General features: G+C 41.2%; 1 pseudogene; it reads left to right on the top strand.

Moving 5' to 3' along the window:
• Positions 1-10,817: 10,817 nt before the first annotated feature.
• LOC116581988 lies at positions 10,818-11,265 on the top strand (annotated as a pseudogene).
• Positions 11,266-12,005: the final 740 nt, after the last annotated feature.

Here is a 12,005-nt window from a genome sequence, read left to right as displayed (position 1 = left end):
GCTCAATCCCAGGACCCCGAGATCATGACCTGAGCCGAAGGCAGAGGCTTAACCCACTGAGCCATCCAGGTGCCCCAGTAGAGAGATTCTTAAATAAAATGTTGCAAGTCCACACAACAGAGGCCACAGCAGCCATTAAAAAGAATGAGGCAAAGCTATGTGTATGAATTGCAGAGTTTTCAAGACACGGATTGTGGACTAGATAAAACGAGCTGCAGAACGATACATACGGACACAGGGCATTTGGGAAGAATGGCTCCCCATCGCACCGTCATGTCTGCATTGGCAAATGTGCACAGGTAACCTCAGAGGAGTCCAGAGTGACAACAAGCACCCTTACCAAAGGTTACTTCTGGGAAGAAGAGTGTATGAGGTGAGAAGGAGTTTGTGAAAAGGGCTTTTTTTTTCTGTATATCTTCCTTATTGTAAATTTTTACTGAAACAATACTTGGATATTAGTTGTGCCATTAAAATGAAAAGCTTATTTTGCTGTCCTTGTAATATTTGGCAATAGAAACATTTTTCCACATTTCAGGGCATAATTTGGGGCTGTTCAACACAGCCATTGCCATGGTGGGCATTTTCAAGGGTTAGTCCTGTTCCCTGAAATCAGATTGTGTTTATACTTTGGATAATGGCTCTATTTTCCATAATTAATTTCATGTAATTTTCACCACTTACTTACTTACAAGATACATATTTCTTGATTTTTATAATTGGAAAATACCTCGTATTTTCTTTTCTATTTATAGGGCTAATTACTGAGCCTTTAGTAGCAGACCCAGCATTACCTACTGCCGCCTTCCTAACTTCTCCCCAATAATTACATCCCCATTTTTCCACCTGCATACAAGCATGAACCTGTGATCAATTACAGAAACCACTCAGGGAAAGGAATATATGATAGAAGACTCTAAAAACCTTGTCTTTCCTGAAATCATGCAGTGGTATTGATTTAGAGCAGTTGAATCATTACTATCTCTTCTGTAAATACATCAGTCAGACAGAAATAGCTTATGAGAGCTGAACTTCCTCCTGCTCAAAAGTGCTTTGAGTGTAGGGTAACCAAGAATCATGGAAGGCTTAAAATAATTTAGTGATAAATTTCCCATCTGTGAAAGTTATTAAATATTTGAAGAATTCTAAAGCTCCACTGAACGCCTCATCTAAGAAAAAAAAAATGGCACCTCTATCATTGTCAAAGGCACATTAGCCATTCCCCAAACATTTATTAAGTGCTTTCCGTGTGCCGAGTTCTATGCCTGTCACTAGAAGTGTAAAGATAAATGAGCCCTGATCCTCACACAAAGAATCTATCAAACCTGTGGAAGAAATGAAACACACTCATCCGTCCTTCCTTCCTTCCATCCATCCGTCCATCCATCCATCCATGCATCCATCCATCCAGCCACCTGTTGACATGTATTACTGGGTGCTAATAAAGGCCAACCATCCTGCCAAGCACTAGGGATACAATGGCGACCGACACTTACCTAGGAACATAGGTAATGAACAAAGCTCTGTGACAGTTTAGCAAAAGTATTCTGCCTCTGATATGAAACAAAGCTTCAAACAAGGGACATTTGTGCTGAGTCATGTGTAGGCTTTTAATATGTAAGGACATGGATGAAGGGAACATAGGTGGAGGAAAGAGTAGGAGCCAAGGGAAGAGAAACTCTGTAGGAGAGCACGTTCTGGCATGGCGCTTCACTGAACCTCAGTACACAATGAACACGATAGGATATTTGATGCCACACACAGAACCCGAGCCTCCCAGTCAAGTTTAGTATGGAGATCCACGAACCTATGATTCTAGGAGTTCTGTTTTCCATACAAATTCTGTGTACATTTGCGTGTGTGAGAGAGAGAGATAGAAAGAGAAGTCACGTCACAGAGGAGGCTGTAGGGAGTCAGGACCAACACTGCAAAGGCATATGTCACTTCTGTCCACATCCTTTTGGCCAGAATTAAGTCACAGGAACATGGTCCTGCTTAATAGAAAATGAGGCTGGGCTGTGCAGTCCCCCACCGTGTGCCAAGCAGATAAATGGAGCTGGCTTGTTGATCACTAAGCATTATCTCTGCTAGACTCAAGATTGTCTATAAAGGCTAATTCACATAAGGGGACCACTGGTTGGCATTTAAGTATTTAGGATTAAAGAACTGCTACACTCAACGGAATCACCATCATGCATATTGCAAGCAAATGTTGAATAACTCTTCTGCAAGATGGAGTGCTAGATTCGGAAATGCAAGAAATAATATAATCTACTGAAGGGGTTGACAGTTGAGGCCAGGATCAGGACTAACACGATGTCAGGTATGGTAAGTGCCAAAAGACACAGCAACACTTCACAGGATTTCAGTTTATGAATCATGTCCTATTACTATAAAAAACCAGAGACTGTGTTCACTGGGTTTCCATATTTAATTATAGGGTAGGCTTGTCGTACTTCCCGAACACAGAGACCAATGTATTGCTCATTTAAAACTCAGAGCTGTGAAAAAGAAAATGGAAGATGTTGACCAGAGAGAAGTATTTGTTCTCTGAGGAAGGGTGTAGTTCACAAAGCTGTCTGGTGATTTGTTTGTTTTAGAGAGAGAGAGAGAGTGCTAGTGCAGAGGGGCAGAGGGTGAGGGAGAGAGAGAGACTCCCAAGCAGGCCCCACCCTCCATGTGGAGGCCCACAGGGGTGGATCCCACAACCCAGATCAAGTCACAGTGATTTATCCCATAGACTTCTGCAGGAAGTTACTTGATTGCTTGATAAGCTAAAACATGGTTTTTGACATGTATTTGGATCATTTCCATCTCTCACATAGGGATGGTCTATTGTCAGCATTGAGAGCACTGGTTGTTAGAGTTAGAACCGAATTGTCTCAAAGCACAGCCTCATCGCATATCTGCTTGGAGTGAGTTACTCTACCTCCCGTACCTCAGTTTCCTCATTAGTGAACAAACAAAAGAAGGACAGTAGCAAGAATGATAATCACGCTGCCTCGGGCTCTCCTGCAGATCACAGGAGTTAATGCCTCATTACATTGTGTCTCCCACCCAGCCCATGATGCATATTTTAAAAATGAGATATTGAGGGTGCCTGGGTGGCTCAGTGGGTTAAGTCTCTGCCTTCGGCTCAGATTATGATCTCAGGGTCCTGGGATCGAGCCCCGCATCGGGCTCTCTGCTCAGCAGGGAGCCTGCTTCCTCCTCTCTCTGCCTGCCTCTCTGCCTACTCATGATCTCTCTCTGTCAAATAAATAAATAAAATCTTTGTTAAAAAAAAATGAGATATGATGACAATGTTAAAATCAATGTTTTTGGAGATGACTTAACAGAATGAAGATGTTGCACAAAGATGCAATTTAAAGCAAATAAATAGATATAATATCATCTTATTTTTGATTTTAAAAATATCAGATGGACAGAGAGACAAGAAGGAAATGCACCAAAATGTTAACAATGCTGTCTTTAGGGATGCCTGGGTGACTCAGTCAGTTAAGCCTCTGCCTTCCGCTGAGGTCATGATCCCAGGCTCCTGGGATCAAGCCCCACAGCAGGTTTCCTGCTTAGTGGGGAACCTGATTCTCCCTCTGCCAGCTGCTCCCCATGCTTATGCTCACTCTCTCTGTGTCAAATAAATATACAATCTTAAAAAGAAATAATGTCTTTAACTGGTACAGTTATGGATGTTTTGTTTTTCAAATAATTCTAAATTTTCAGATTTTTTAAACATTTGTTTCTTTCACATACTCTTTATTATCTCAAAAAGCCCTTACATCTTTTAAACTTGGTATGCACACATGATTGCTTTATTAACACGCTGGGATTCTTTTATGTTATTTTCTCATAAAGACAGGAAGACTTCCCTGAGGACACTCTTGGCTTTACTCTTATGTTAGTATAATTGGCCAGCAACATTAAAAATTAATCCCCGAAGAAGCAAATAATTTTGTTTTGTTTGCTTTCAGATTTTTATAGCTCCATGGTAAAGAACTAAAATATGATTTCAAGTCCTTGTTTTCCCCTTGTTTCTCTAATATGCACCTGGAGACTTAATCAATATGTGCTAGAATAATTCCAAATAATTTCTAATGTAAACTCTAACAGTTGAACTTGACCATTGGAGATCTAGAGCTCTAGAAAGAACTCTACTCCACTTCAGATTTTCTTCAAAGTTGGGGTTTTAATACATCGAATTTATGTATATACTATAATTTATGAATTTAGGTATAAATTGAATATATACTATTCAGCATATTAGGTATAAATTGAATTTTTTGGGAAAAAAAAGTTTATTTTTATTTCCATGCAAGATGGCTTTCTCTTTCAGATGAACATTTCTTCAGTCAAGCTAACTCTCGTGTGAAGAAGATTCTGTTAACACGCATTCCGTTTGGACACAGAAACTTGTGCTTGACATTGCTCTTACAGTGTCCTCTTCTGCTTCTGCTAATCTGATTTCTGAGCAGAAAGAATTGAGCTCATGAGGGAGGGTTACCGATATTACATTACACTTGTGTGTTTGTAGCCAGAATAGTTAGTGTGGGAAAGCTTTTGCCTCAGGGATGGAAGAGACACTGTTGGAAATGACAGGCACATTCTGTCCTGCAGTAGTGGAAAATGCACAGGCAGAGGGCTTTCCTACCTGTCTGGCCCTTGACAGTGACTTAACCTCCAGACCATTTCACCAGCAACCTTCCCCTTAGAAAGACATTTTTCCCCTGGCTCATTATTCTTGTTGGGTGATAGCTATTTAATTTTGCTTTTAGACAACACAACACAACAGAAACCCCCCCCCCCACCAAACCCAAATATCCTAATTGGGGTTTTTGTGATTGTTTGGCTTGCTCAATTGGATTTTATAATGCTTTTAATCACCTTCTTACTGATTATCTTTACTTGCCTATTTTATTTCCTTCTGTTCGTTCACATTAAATGAGAAAAAGGAAGTACAAATTCCAGGTCAGCAAAGTGAGCACCGTCTTATGCCAAACCAAAGACGCAGTTTCCCCTGACTACTTGGGCACAGGGGCTTTGTGGCTGCTAAAGCATATTCCTTGCTCTGGTCTTAGCCTAGCTCTTTTTTTTTTTCTTTCTTTCTTTTTCTTTTTTTTTTTTTTTAAAGATTCTTATTTATTTATTTGACCGAAAGAGAGAGAGTACAAGCAGAGGGAGCAGCAGAGGGAAAGGGAGAAGCAGGCCCCCTACTGAGCAGGGAGCCCGATGCGGGCTTGATCCCGGCATCCTGGGATCATCACCTCAGCAGAAGGCAGTTGCTTAATGACTGAGCCACCCAGGCACCCTCAGTCAGCCAAGTTCTTAATAATGGGCTGAAACCAATCTTTGGGACCCCTTCCCATGTTCTTTTATATCCTGGCTTGACTGCTGTTTCCAGACATATCCAGTGTCATTCTCATAATACAGAAGATGAAATCATCTGGGGGAGGAAGGAGAAACGAGACTTGCGAAGGCCTGGGTGTGAAAATACCAGCCTCGTTCTTTGTCCAAACACCTGAACAGACTCTGTGTGTTCTGCCATGGCTCAACACCCTTTGTCAACAGCACATCAGAGAATCCCAGCTCTGGAAAGGACCCTGAGGTTCCTCTGCATGGCATCTTCTCTGATGTTCTCTGCAAACATGAGCAGTAAGTGAGCTGGCTTCCTTGTCTGCCTGTCCCGTGACAAAGAAGTGTAACTTTTTAATTTTTTTTAAACATTTTATTTATTTGTCAGAGAGAGAGAGACAGAGACAGAGCACAAGCAGGGAAAGAGGCAAAGGGAGAGAGAGAAGCAGGCTCCCTGCTGAGCAAGGACCCTGATGCAGGACTTGATCCCAGGACCAGAGACCCTAAGATGGTGACCTGAGCCAAAGGCAGACGCTGACTGCCAACTGAGCCATGAAGGCATCCCAAGATGTGTAACTCTTGAAGGAGCCCTGCTTTCAGGCAGTTCAAAGTTCAGAAATACCTTCCTCTTGTTGAGTCTAAATGTTCTTCCTTATAAATCACTTTGTCTCGCCCGAGTTGGCCCTCCGGAGCCTCTTAGAAACTGTCTCTTTCCTCTTCCACACTTCAAGTTCTTCAGAAATTCTTCTCATAAATTAAATAGAAGCTACTACCAATTATTAACTCCACTTCCGAGACTTTGAAATCCAGCTTGGAAGACAGGAAGCTCCTGCTCAAATTTCTCCTACTCGATCTACTTCTCCATTGTTCTTAGAACGGACTTGAGTGTAAATGAATAAGATAAAGAAGGCACCAAATCCCTTCTTAACTTAAAACTTACTAGATCCAAAGAAAAACGCTTTCCGTTTTGGGGTGCCTGGGTGGTTCAGCCGTTGAGCATCTAACTCTTGGACTCAGCTCAGGTCCTGATCTCAAGGCTGGTGAGATGGAGCCTGGCGCTGGGCTCTGTGCTCAGTGGGAGTCTGCTTGGGGTTTTCTCCCTCTACCCCACCCCTGCTCTCGTGCGCTTTCTCTCTCAAATAAATAAATAAACCTTTTTTAAAAGTTTTGTTTTGTTTTGTTTTAAAGAGTGGTGTGGGACCCTCAGTGATTCCGTAACTTAACTCTTACTTTTCAGGTAAGTAATCTAAGATCCAGAGCTCTTCGTTCAGATCAGGATTAGAGAACTCTGGTTTTTTACTAGGATTGTGGTATCATGGTATTTATTGTGTTGCTTGTTCTTGGAAGATAATAATTGTACTTTGACAACTGCAAATAGTTTTCTAATAAAGTTTTCTTATTGTATAGTTTTTGAAACTATTTTACAATAAGTTAACTTCTGGTAGCATAGATCAGTACCTAAACTTAAATGTAAATTTATTCTAATTTTTTAAAAAAGTTGTACCCCCAAAGGTTCCAAAAATATTACCAAAGAAAAATAAAAACAACCACATCAAAAGTCACCTTTTTCCCCAGACTATCAAATCCCCAGGAACACACACACACACACACACACACACAGAGCACAGATAGGCACACATATACACAGAGAATCTACTCCATTTTTCCTTAAACTGACTTTCATATGAACTCAAGACTACCATTACTAATAGGTAGATGCAACCAAGCTACTTAGCCAGGGAAGCAACATTTCACTTTACCTGACAAACACAATGTAACACGACAAGGAACTGAGCTACAGTACAAGATGGGGCACATGGGCTGTGGCTTTGACCTTACCATGAATAGCTTTTTGGTAAGTGAATGCTGTGGTATTGTGAATTCTGTATTTAAAACACGCAGACTTACTTGCACTACTGCACTCGAGAATGTAAAGTAATATTAAAGAAAAGGAACAAGACAGCTTTCCACATGTTGATACTGCTTCTCACACACTTGACTGGAAACAGCAGGGATACAATATCAACGAAATCCATAAGCACAGAGTTGTGGCTACAAATAGGAATAATTTTTGTTCCCAAACTACATATAATACCTTTGTCTTTAAAAAAAAAAAAAAAAAGTATAAAAGAAGGGCATGGCTCATTTGGTTAAGTGTCTGCCTTGGGCTCAGGTGGTAATCCTAGGGTCCTGGGATCGAGTCCTGCTTTGGGCTCCTTGCTCAGTGGGGAGTCTGTTTCTCCCTTCCACTTTGCCTTTGCCTTCCCCTGCTTAAGCTTGTTCTCTCTCAAGTAAATACAATCTTTAAAAATGTACAGAAGAGTACAAAAATGGAAATTCCATCACCCAGAGGAAATCACTATTAACATTTTGGTATACATGTCCTGTATTTTCCCCATACATATATGTAAATACGCAATGTATACAAAATAGTGATCAAAATGCTTTTTTATTCGATATTATATTCTATTTCCAGGTCACTAAATTGTCTTTAAAATCATGGCTCTGTATTTTCTCTACATGCTAGATATTTTTTTTTAATAGAACACATTCCCTGTTGTTGAAATTTATTTTTTATAGTCTTTCTTTCCCTACCATGACGAAAAAAGTCATCTTTCCCACTTCCTCTCCACTCCAAGCCAAAAGCAAACAACACATATCCCAAAAAAATCATACCTGAGATTCTGTATTTGAGAGTGCTTCTTGCAAAAGAATTATGTAACAGCACAGTGAAAGAGAGAGAGAGAGAGGGAGAGAGAAACAGACCAGGAGACATGTGTCACTCACTGTTCCAGCTAAAAGCTGACTCCCAAAATTACAAGATTACAAACAGAAGCTTATGAAAGAGCAACAAAGCAGAAATTAGAAGAACGCCGAAGGAATACCCAAATTATGCCAGAGATGGGGAGGAAGTAGGAAAATGACACAAAGGATAGTGGAAGACGACACAGGTGCCCCCCATGCAAAAGGCACAAGGTTGTTTTACATCCTCGGCAAACATTATAAATTAGAAGGAAGAAGGATGGTGGGCTCGTGCTGGTAAGAACAGCACAGTATGGATGAGAGTGAGAAAGAAAGTTCTTGACAACACCGCTAGAAGCACAAGCATTTACATGTTGTCCTGCCGGCAGAGAAACAGGGTGCATTTGGAGATGGATGACCCTTGCATCTGTGGTAACGGAAACAAAAACAAATAGGTTAAGTGGCGGCGTGTTGAGACCAACATCCGAGGAAGCACCTGCTGGTATTTTAATCCATCGCTGTGTGATACAGAAAGCGTCACACACTCATACATCAGAACGAGATGGAGCTGTTCCTTCAACAAAAGCTCATTAAACACCGGGATTGCCATGGCTCCGGGCTAGCCTCTGAGGGCACAGGATGAATCCATCTCCCGAGTTCCCTTTAGGGAGAGATGGGACACAAGAGTTTTGATGACATTCTGTAACCTTCCTTCCAGGGACTTGATTCAGCTGGGAACTACACATTTTTAAAAAAGACTTGATACTTATTACCTGACAGAGAGGGAGAGAGGGGGAAAGAGAGAACACAAGCAGGGGGAGTGGCAGGCAGAGGGAGAGGGAGAAGCAGGCTCCCCCTGAGCAGGGAACCCAACATGGGGCTTGATCCTAGGACCCTGGGACCATGACCTGAGCTGAAGGCAGAGGCTTCACCAAATGAGCCACCTGGGTGCCCTGGGAACTACACATTTTCTTCGTGATGTCTGTAATTATTTAATTTTTTAACAATCTGATTAACTATTTGATTACTGGCCATCATCCCACAAGACCGTAAGTTCTATGGGGGGTGTATTTTATCCATTTTTGCTCACCGTTGTTTTCCTAGCACAGTGCCTGGCACATAATAGATGTTCCATGATTACTTGTTGAATATATTAATGAATGAATAAGTACTTTTTATAAAAGTCATGATAAGCATCTTATATAGGATATACATAAAGACTGCTGCAGGCTCGGGACAGAGATTAATTCCAGATATAAGCTAAAAGGTTTTGAGGAAGAGATGGCCTTGTAAGTCAGGAGCCCAGATTCAACAATTACTATACTCATCTTGGTGAGAAGTAATAGGACATCAACATCTAGAGTAGAAACAATAAGAAGACAGAGAAGTGGATAGGTGAAAGTATTACAAAGACAACACTGGCAGATGGCGGCTGTCAACAGGCTAAGAAGGACAAAGAGAAGCCAGGCACGCCAGGGGTTCCCCGAAGAAAGCAAAGAGTCACTGGCTTAGGTCAACCGGGCCTAGGACCTCAGATGCAAATGTACTGAGGTTCCCCCCAGAGAGACGTCAAGCAGAATGCCAGCAATGTGGATCCGGAGGTTTATGAGAAGACCAGCTCGGAGGCAGATCTTTTATTCATCCACACAGAAATTCTGCTGGCAGTTATAAAGGTAGATGAAGCTGTCCTGGGAAGCACTACAGAGAGAGAAAAGCAGAAAACCAAGGACAGGTATTTGAGAAATAACTGCAATTTTCGCCAGGGCTATTTTTTACATAGTTCAGGAAGACAGAAAGCCAGACAGAAGACAGAAGGCCCATAAAACCCTATCAGATCATGTTGGGAAATTCACTATTTACCCCAAGGAGGCCTGGGGCCCTATTCTCCTTGAGTCTGGAGAATACCAGTTCTTTGGATAAAGGCAGCAGCCCCAGACTCTGTTAGCCCCAGAGTGGCTGGGGAAGTGAACGGTTTAGGACCGAGGTGGAGGACAGCTTCTGGTTATCGCTTCCATCCCTAGGATATGCTGATTTATAGTATCAGTGGCGGTGAGCTTCTTAAGCCCCAGGCCAGTCTGACTGGTTTATTATAGGGAATCCTTTGTAACCAATGAGGTCACAAAGCCTTTTCTATCCCTGGTGTCAGACTGGTTTATATCCAGTCTCCTCCGGTGATCATTCTGGAAGCACGGCTCAATTTCTTCCTGTGATCTGCACACAGCCCACCTCGTCTATGTTTACAATTCTACCTGTTGAGAGCTCCCATTTTCTGATGTACCAAGATATTATCGTACTAAGCTTGTTAAAATCACTCAAAAATACAGAATGACTTTGAAAGGAGGAGCAATGAAGGGAAGATAATTTTTTTTGTAAGTCCCCATTACAGTAATAACAGAGAAGCACTCAGACCAGAGATTTTCATGTAGCAGGTACCCAGAGCTGACATGACTAAAATAGTTACATAAGTATCATGCAGTATAGTTTGAGGCTTATCGTGATATGTGCAAATTAATTAATTCAAATAAATGCAGTAAGCTCTAACTAAATGCTAAGAACAGTGACAGGCAATGAGAACCAAATGAATAAATAGTCACGGGCGCTAAGGAAATAGCTGACAGAGGTAAAATGGCGGGCTCCTGGTGAGCGGCTGTCGGGAATGAAAACAGATAAAACTTGAAGAAGATTTTAAAATCAGTTTCTCTTCAGATCATCCTCTTTCATACCACCTGATAAGCATCTTGATTCACTATGGCGTTAGCAGCAGTAAAATGGGTGATATCAAACAGAACTCTCTGGAAACATTTATTTCCAAATCAAAATGGAGCTTTATATTGTGTTTGTCATGAATCCGCATATTCTTCTCTACCAGAAGACTATAATTGCAAAGTAGAGCTTGCTTTGACATCTGACGGTAGGACGAGAGTGTGCTACTACCCTTCCGTGGACATTCCATAGGAACATACACAACCTATCCCTCGGCCAGATCCTCTGCATAATAATGAAGAAACACATGACCAAGTGCTGAAAAGCTGAGTAGAAGAAAAAAAAATGGGCACTTTGAGCAAGGATCCATGATAGAACAACTTAGCAAAATGTTCTTTACTACAAAGCACCGTTGGTATCCTCGTGGACAGTATCATAGATGTCGTAGGAAACGATCCTCCAAAAGACAGATGATACTGAGGTTTTCAGGAATCGAAAAGATGTTATCTTGTGTCTCATTTGCCATTTGAGAAAATGCATTGATTATATTCACTAATATGTTATATAGCAAAATAATAATAAAATGTGTTCATATATTAAAAAAAAAGAAAATAGCAGACATGCATTTGTACATAAATGCCATAACTTAAGAAATCAGAGGTGTGGAATTGAGGGCTGAATAAGCTGGAGAAATCTCTAGAGAGGTAGGTCGGGCAAGGCTGTGAGGGGCTCGGTGGCCTGCTCTCTGGGACATGTGGTATTTAGAAAGCAGTGCAGAGCTGCTATTGGATCTCAAGCAGAGGGGACATGAAATAAGGATTTATCGATCTATTTTAGGATTTATCGATCTATTTTAGGATTTATCGATCTATTAGATTCCCCCCCACATATCCTTTAAATCAATGGTGAAAAATAATAATGGTAAATTCTGGATATAATTTTCAGAATGGTGCAGAGAAAACAAACGTTATTTTTTGCGGAAAAAGATTTACTGTACTAGAAAGATTTTCAGTTAACAAATGCAATTTGATTAGCAGAAATCTGTTCTCAAATAACATCTCTAAAAAGAATCTTCTGTTTCCATAGGAAAAGAAGACCACTAAAAAAACAGAGCCACGAAGACGATCGTTAGAGCTCTCCTCCCTGTCATGGCGGTGCCAGGACGGCCAGAATGCTGCCATACTGTTGTGCTCATTCAGGTTATAAAGAAGAGG

The sequence above is a fragment of the Mustela erminea genome, chromosome 21 (genome assembly GCF_009829155.1).
Source record: "Mustela erminea isolate mMusErm1 chromosome 21, mMusErm1.Pri, whole genome shotgun sequence".
In the NCBI taxonomy this organism is placed as follows: Eukaryota; Metazoa; Chordata; class Mammalia; order Carnivora; family Mustelidae; genus Mustela; species Mustela erminea.
Note: the sequence above shows the minus strand (reverse complement) of the source record. Positions and strands in the feature narration are given on the sequence as shown.